Source organism: Conger conger, chromosome 19, assembly GCF_963514075.1.
Source record: "Conger conger chromosome 19, fConCon1.1, whole genome shotgun sequence".
In the NCBI taxonomy this organism is placed as follows: Eukaryota; Metazoa; Chordata; class Actinopteri; order Anguilliformes; family Congridae; genus Conger; species Conger conger.
The window spans coordinates 23,122,931-23,131,423 of NC_083778.1; the positions used below are offsets into that span (position 1 = coordinate 23,122,931).

The following is an 8,493-nucleotide window of genomic DNA, read 5'->3' on the forward strand; positions in this document are numbered from 1 at the left end:
ATACTGTGTGGGAATATGGGAGTGTGTGGGAATACTGTGTGGGAATATGGGAGTGTGTGGGAATACTGTGTGGGAATATGGGAGTGTGTGGGAATACTGTGTGCAGGAGGAGTGTTCTTCACCAAAGTCACCTCGCCGGATGGGGGGCGGCAGGAGCACGGCGGTGCAGGGATTAGCGCCCCGCTGGGGCAGCGGCTAATTGGACAGAATGTTCCATAATGGAGGGATTTATTACTGTCCCAGATAAAGAGGCTCCACACTGCTGATGCGCATTGCTGTGGGAGGGGGCTGATGGGTCTGACCCCCCCTTCCTGTCAGGGCCTGGCTGGGTGCACAAGGCCAGGGAGATCAGACAGGTCCACAGGCCATGAACACACTCAGCCCAGAGAGTAACACGCTGATTCATTAACCTCTGTGCCCTTGTGCCCCCTAATAAAGCACCACTCCTGCCTGAGTGACCCTCCGCAGGAACCCTGCAGAACCCCACAGAGGGGGGCCAGAGGTCAGGGCTGGGGGCCACCAGCAGGGCGGATCAGAGAGACCAGCACTGACCCACCAGCAGCAGGGCGGATCAGAGAGACCAGCACTGTCCCACCAGCAGCAGGGCGGATCAGAGAGAACAGCACTGTCCCACCAGCAGCAGGGCGGATCAGAGAGACCAGCACTGTCCCACCAGCAGCAGGGCGGATCAGAGAGACCAGCACTGTCCCACCAGCAGCAGGGCGGATCAGAGAGACCAGCACTGTCCCACCAGCAGCAGGGCGGATCAGAGAGACCAGCACTGTCCCACCAGCAGCAGGGCGGATCAGAGAGACCAGCACCGTTCTGTGAGCAGCAGGGCGGATCAGAGAGACCAGCACTGTCCCACCAGCAGCAGGGCGGATCAGAGAGACCAGCACTGTCCCACCAGCAGCAGGGCGGATCAGAGAGACCAGCACCGTTCTGTGAGCAGCAGGGCGGATCAGAGAGACCAGCACTGTCCCACCAGCAGCAGGGCGGATCAGAGAGACCAGCACTGTCCCACCAGCAGCAGGGCGGATCAGAGAGACCAGCACCGTTCTGTGAGCAGCAGGGCGGATCAGAGAGACCAGCACTGTCCCACCAGCAGCAGGGCGGATCAGAGAGACCAGCACTGTCCCACCAGCAGCAGGGCGGATCAGAGAGACCAGCACTGTTCTGTGAGCAGCAGGGCGGATCAGAGAGACCAGCACTGTTCTGTGAGCAGCAGGGCGGATCAGAGAGACCAGCACTGTTCTGTGAGCAGCAGGGCGGATCAGAGAGACCAGCACTGTTCTGTGAGCAGCAGGGCGGATCGCGGTTTTATCTACACTGGATGGAGCAGACTTCAGAGGTCAGAGGTCAGAGGACAGAGGTCAGAGGTCAGAGCAGATCTTTACCGGCACTGCGGGGGAACAGGGCAGCCCTGATCAAACATATCACTTCATACCGCACCTTCAAACACACTTCAATCAATAACTCATTAAAAGCTATTTGTTGCAGAGTAAAAATGCTGTTGGATTATTGGCTCTTAAATATACTCGACTGTCCCGGGCGGTAAGGAAAACTCCACTGAGCCAAGCTGGCGGGAACGTGAATATTTAATAAGCACGAGGAGAGGAAGAACAACACGGCCAGCCACAGCACAGCCAGTCAGCTATTCTGATAATTATATAATTATAATTATTAATTATTATTATTGATTATTGCTGATTGCATTACAACTGGAGTAGGGGGAGGTCCCACATACACAGGGTTGAGTGGAGATGGGCTCACGCCCGCGTACTGCAGGGGTGCAGAGCGTGATGCTTCACTCTGGTCACCCCTGGATCCGCCTTCATCACGACTGAGAGGAGCCAGACAGCCCGGCCCAAAGTGCTCATGGGAAATGCAGTCATTTGAGCTGACTGAGTGCAGAACCGGTCTGGAGCGTCTGGGGTCCAGGGACACAGAGTGAGAGGCAGTCTGCTGAAAGGCTCGCAGGCTTCGGAGGATAATCCATCCTGTCTGGGCCTGGGTGGCTTTTGGGTTCTGTAAAGTCTCTGATGATACGCACGGGGGGGGGGGGGCTGAGAGATAACCCACCTCCCGCCTGTCAGAGCGGGTTTGGATCAGCGCCGTCAGAACCGTCCATTGCTGTCCCTCTGAAGGACAGATATTATTATTCATCATCATCATTATTATTAAAAATATTCACTGTGAAATGACAGAGAGCTGCTTCTCAAAACATTCAACAACAGCGACCAGCAGGCCACGCCCACAAACCGCCACAGGCCACGCCCACAAACCGCCACAGGTCGTTAGGAAGCGCAAACCTCATTTCCTCTCCAGCCATGTGAAAAATGCGACGGTAATTGAGCTGAGATTAGTGAGACCCCCACCTTACCCACAGACCCAAACAGAAGCAGCAGGGCCGGGTTACCGTCACCATGGAGACGGCCAGGTCTTAGAAACGCTTCCCTGAGCTTTCCTCCCCCCACCTGTCCGCTTCGCCCCCGACTCAAAGCTCCTCACACTGGAGCCTGAAAACCTGCTTATTCGCCCAGAAGATGAAACAAACTGACCAGCCTGGGCCGTGGCAGGCAACTCCAGAATCCAGCCCAACAAACAGTCCAGCACCGCACCTGTGCCCTACGCCACGGAGCACAGAAAATAACTGCATCAGGGTGAACTAGCACTTACAGTTACAGGAGTTCTGAACCCTTCGCGTTTCTGAAAGGCCTATTAATCAAGCGCAGTTGCAGCAGGAGAAAGCGTCTTGTCTGAGTGAGTGTTTATCTGCCGGTGCAGAGGGGGGGCCTGTATGTTTAAAGAGCCCAGCATTCCTCTATTACTCTGGCCTGATATAGCCCAGCATTCCTCTATTACTCTGGTCTGATATAACCCTGCATTCCTCTATTACTCTGGTCTGATATAGCCCAGCATTCCTCTATTACTCTGGCCTGATATAGCCCAGCATTCCTCTATTACTCTGGTCTGATATAGCCCAGCATTCCTCTATTACTCTGGTCTGATATAACTCAGCATTCCTCTATTACTCTGGTCTGATATAGCCCAGCATTCCTCTATTACTCTGGTCTGATATAGTCCTGCATTCCTCTATTACTCTGGTCTGACGTAGCCCAGCATTCCTCTATTACTCTGGTCTGACGTAGCCCAGCATTCCTCTATTACTCTGGTCTGATATAGCCCTGCATTCCTCTATTACTCTGGTCTGATATAGCCCAGCATTCCTCTATTACTCTGGTCTGATATAGCCCAGCATTCCTCTATTACTCTGGTCTGATATAGCCCTGCATTCCTCTATTACTCTGGTCTGATATAGCCCAGCATTCCTCTATTACTCTGGTCTGACATAGCCCAGCATTCCTCTATTACTCTGGTCTGATATAGCCCAGCATTCCTCTATTACTCTGGTCTGATATAGCCCAGCATTCCTCTATTACTCTGGTCTGACATAGCCCAGCATTCCTCTATTACTCTGGTCTGATATAGTCCTGCATTCCTCTATTACTCTGGTCTGATATAGCCCTGCATTCCTCTATTACTCTGGTCTGATATAGTCCTGCATTCCTCTATTACTCTGGTCTGATGTCACCCTGTGGTGTGATGTCACTGCCGTGGCCCAACCGCCAAATGGAGCATTATTCACCAAGTGCCGTCTCCCCCGGCAACGCACCGCTAATTACCATATCTCATTTACATTTTATCACACTTTCAAAGAATTGCGGATGTTTATTTATGGATTTACAGGAGGGAAGAGTCCCACAAGACTGTATTTCTTTTTTTTTTGAAGGGCATCTTATCTGAAAGAGTAAGAGTCATAAATCACACTTTTAAACAGCTCTTCCACACCCTGAGCAGAAGCAGCAGTCTGTAGAACTAGCATTCGTCACGCTTCATACAGCAAGCTTCCCGCTAACGTTCCCAGGTGTAGCAGAGTTATCTCAGACTCCAGCGCTGCAGGTATACGCTGCACTGGGCCTGGCTGGGCTGAGCTGCTGATCTTCACATTGTTGTATTAGTTTTACATTTTGTTTCATTTCTCAGTAAAACTTCACTCAATATATTGTGAAACTACAAATGGTGGTGGTGAAAGAGGGCTCTGACAGGAAGTGACATCATGTGGTCCCTGAGGGGGTGAAGTGGGGGGGCAGTAGAAATTCAGAATAAGGTTTATGGGAGGCAAAGCTCAAAGCATAAACACACACACACACTCACACACTCACCCAGGAGATCCACACGCAGGGCTGGGTTTAGTTCAGCACACACCATAAATAATGACCTGCTTTACTGCCAACCCAAGACAATGCGATTGTTCTGCGCTGAACTCAGTAAGGACCATGTCATTAAGCAGTGCTTCTGCGTCTGCTGCATTACTATCATTGGGCAATGAGGCACATACACGCACAGGCCTGGTGGGTCCTGTGTTTCTCTGAGAAACCATCTCACAGCTTTGATCTTCATGAACGATCACACTGCTCTCACCGCAGGGAACCCTGGCTAAAATAAACGCGTTTAGACAGCTTTTCTGGGAAACGGGGAATTCTGTCCACCTTCATCTAACCGCCTCACTTCAGAGGTCGATTACCATCTCAAAATGGCCTCCTCTGTGCCCAGGTGTCAAGGCCATTAGTCACAGCCTCTGTGTTCCCACAGTTTCACTCACACACACCGAGCCCCAGAGCGCAGTTCATTCACACAGCAAACACTGACACCATGGGGTCTGTCACAATGGGGTCCCACTGTTCTGAAAAACAGTTATTTCTGGACCATCTTCTACTCTCTCTCTCTCTCTCTCTCTCTCTGTCTGTCTGTGTCTGTGTCTGTATATCTCTCTCCCCTCTCTCTCTCTCGCTCTCTCTCTCTCATTCACACAAACACTATCAGTCCATCTTAATTTGGCCCCATTTCATACGAGTGCACAGTCATCTCCATAAAAAGGCCATCATTGGCACAGCCGAGCTCAGCAAACACTCATAATCAGCCGCGTAATGTGTGTGTGTGTGTGTGTGTGTGTGTGAGTGTGTGAGTGTGTGTGAGTGTGAGTGTGAGTGTGTGTGTGTGTGAGTGTGAGTGTGTGAGTGTGTGAGTGTGTGAGTGTGTGAGTGTGTGAGTGTGTGTGTGTGTGTGAGAGTGTGTGAGTGTGTGAGTGTGTGAGTGTGAGTGTGTGAGTGTGTGTGAGTGTGTGTGTGTGCGGGATGGCACTGGGTGTTAGGTGTGTAATACCTACAGCCCATGAAATGCTGTTTCTCTGTGTATGGGTAATACAGAATGATTTAGAACATATGTACAGATGTATAGATTATGTGTGATTTGTGGCCAGGCTTTTACAAACACTTTAAGTCACTGACATGATACATCATCCAACCATTGAGATTAATTTTCAGAAAATCACTGCCTTTTAACTGTCAACAGATCTGAGTAAAAGCTGCATTATTAGTAGACATAACTTACAGTAAGGTAATTAAGCTGCTAATGTTAGCCTGAAGAGGTGGGAACAATCTCCAAACAATGTTTCATTTACTGGGACACTAATGGCAAAACATAACAGTTACATTTCATTATTTAATTTAAGATTTTTTTATTATCAAAATAATTGATGTCCATATTCCTGCACTTCCTAAACCGGATAATAGTGTCCTAATAACATAAATGGACTCAGCATTAAACAGATGGTTCAAGGTTCAAAATCAAAGCCGGTAAACCATTAAACCCTGGATGAAGCTTTGCAGTTTAAATCATTTCTAAATAAATATCACATGAATAAATAACAATAAAATAACAACATTCTGCACCCTGCACCCACAGCCAGGGAGAGAGGCACTTTTTTCAGGATCGATGGTCATTTTAAAGCCTTTGCCTGTCAACGGATAATCCCACATACGTCTACTGCAAAAAAGTATAAAAAACGAAGTTCATCTCTGGCGCCCGTCCTGTGGTAAAACGCAGTGCCCTTGGATTATATTTGCACGGTCTCGTTAGGTGGGAGAATTGCCACAAGGAAAGAGGGGTTCTGTTAATCACCCAATCCGCGATTGGGTCGTGGGCGAGCACCATAATCCTGTATGCAAGCGAACACCTACCCATGGCTTTGGTGTGGTGGCTTAGTGCGCGCGATTGGTTATTTTAACGCGTATTAAGGAGAGATCAGTGCTGCACTTCCTAAGCGGCAGACAAAGGAAAGCGTAAAACGTGTGTGACATAACCTACGTAAACAGAAAACAAGAGAGAAGTGAATGAAATCGTCGTGTCAAAGCAGCTGTGTGTACGACACATATATGTTTCCGTCTCCGTTGTTTTTAGAGGTTAGTAAAGAGGATATTCCCGAAATGAGACCACAATCACGACTGGCTGAAAGTCTACGCAATTATCAGGGTGTCTGGCGCTTGTTGAGGGGCCAGGCTGGGTTAATTGGTCGTTATGTTCTGTGTGTGGCGCTCGTACACATTCCTCGTGCCCATCACACAAGTCTGTCTGTCTGTACAGGACTAAGCATGGCACAGTGTTCGCTTAACTGTTCTGCCCTGCGAAAGGTCAGTACAAATACGTTCAGAATAAACAAATGCCTGTTTATATACAAATCTCTGTTGTTGTTCTACATTATGAACGTATTTACAACTACAAATAGATACTTCTTTGCCCTGCAATTCAACACAAATTAAAGGGTATTTTAGAGGGTTATCTGCGCAAAACAAACTATTTGTCATATCATTTTGCGTAAAATTTGTCTATCAATTCTATAGGTTGAACCTGTGGGAAACGTATTTCAGGAATGATAAGACGCTACAGTTACAGAGTTAATAAACTGCAATGGATGCCTACCAGTTCGGAGCAAGCAGGGCGAATCTCCTCCGCTACTGGCTCTCCGAGGACTGGGAGATGTAGCCAAGGTTTGTCGTTTCGGTCATCAAACGAATCGTCGGTTGGACGGCGTCAGAACCTGAGCAGGTTGAACAGCTCCCGCGGAGCTCCCGGGTCCAGGCGCAAAGGTGTCACACGGGCTTGGCTCTTTTACAGTGTTGTGCATCAGGTGGAGGCGTTAACTTTGACTCCATCCATCCCCCAAGACCTAGTAGTGTCTGGAAGTTACTGTGGACAAGCTCCCCACCTAACCGCTGCGCATCAGGTAATTTTGGCAACAGAAAAAAAGATATATTGAAGAAGGAGTATTTTTTTCAACTATATGGTTTCCGAGTCACCGAAAGCAGAGGTGCTGTTTACAACACCTGCTTCCTGTTATCGGCAGCTTCAACATCGGGTAAATCATACAATAGACCAAGTGTGTAAACAACTTAGACCGCTACTATTCTGCTTTCCTCAACATTGAGTGCGGAAAGCCGTTTCAACTTCAACTGAGCGTGACTGTACCGCGAATTAAAGTAGCAATCTGGTATCTAGCAGGCGAACATAGCTGGAGATTTGATGGCGAGTAGAAATGTAGAAAAACATTTAGCAACGCGTTGTGCTTTTACCAGATGGATCCAGAATGAAGTCAATCCAACCTACATTCGAGGTCTTGACAGTTCAGGAAACACAAGGGATCCTTTGTCACTCTTTAAGTTGCAGTTTTGCAAATGTCACCAAAAACTATCATAGCAAACTGTCCAATGCCAGGTGAGTCCCCCCCTGAAATAAGGAAACGGTTGTCCGTGACTGTCCGTATTTCCCCGTTATTGCCCTGGTTTAACACCGTAATATCAGTCCGGATAACACACGTAGAGCTCACATGCGTCTCGGGGTCTTTGAAACGATCTCCCAGTGTTACTCCGTTTCTAAATCCTGTTCATTGCACTATTAGCACAAGTCCACGGATTTGGCGTTCAGTTAGCTCGCCTGCTAAACACGCTAAACGCGACAAGCGACAGTTTCCCTGTACCGAGGCGCATGGGCCCTGTATTTGAAAGAAGGAAAACTGTTTATATCCCAGATCTGTAACCGGATACAGCATTTACATTCTTTCCTCGTGCCCTGCTTGCCGTCACAATCCGATCTCTTCAAGTGCACTGCGCGCGTCTGCTGTTATGATTGACTTCATTCAACAGAGAGAAGTAATCAGCGATGCCACAACCCAGACTTAAAAGAAAATCTAGCAAGAAAGCCATCTACTGAGCACAGCGATCCATTGTCATTTCTCCAGTCTTCCAGAACCCTCCCAGAACCCTCCCACAACCTGCGCTGGTCCAGCCGTCGGCCCGCTGGTTTGAGCTGCAGTGATTGTGTGTTTCTGCTCGGAGGCGGCCTCGTACACAAGGCTTTCCCTTCTTCCCAGCCTCCCCCGGTCCCGACGAGCAGGAAGCGTCCAATCGGCGGCGGCCTCGCAAACCCCCTGCGCTAGTGCAGCCGTGCTTGCACAAAAACACGGTCAGGAGCTCGCCAGATTGAATTTGGGATTTTAATCAGCGCGGAGGCGCAGTTTGGAGAGCGCAGCTCCCAGCGCACAATATTTTTTTCTGCCTTATTTACGGATGAACGGCGCGGCGGTATTGCATTTAA

At 49.1% G+C, this 8,493-nt stretch overlaps 1 protein-coding gene across 1 annotated transcript in view; it reads right to left on the reverse strand.

Moving 5' to 3' along the window:
• The window catches only part of large1 (LARGE xylosyl- and glucuronyltransferase 1), a 40,157-nt gene extending 31,971 nt beyond the window's left edge, over positions 1 to 8,186 (reverse strand). The window contains exon 1 of the mRNA XM_061229419.1: positions 6,823 to 8,186. The gene's annotated coding sequence lies outside the window, so the exon portion shown is untranslated. The remainder of the gene's footprint in view (positions 1 to 6,822) is intronic.
• Positions 8,187 to 8,493: the final 307 nt, after the last annotated feature.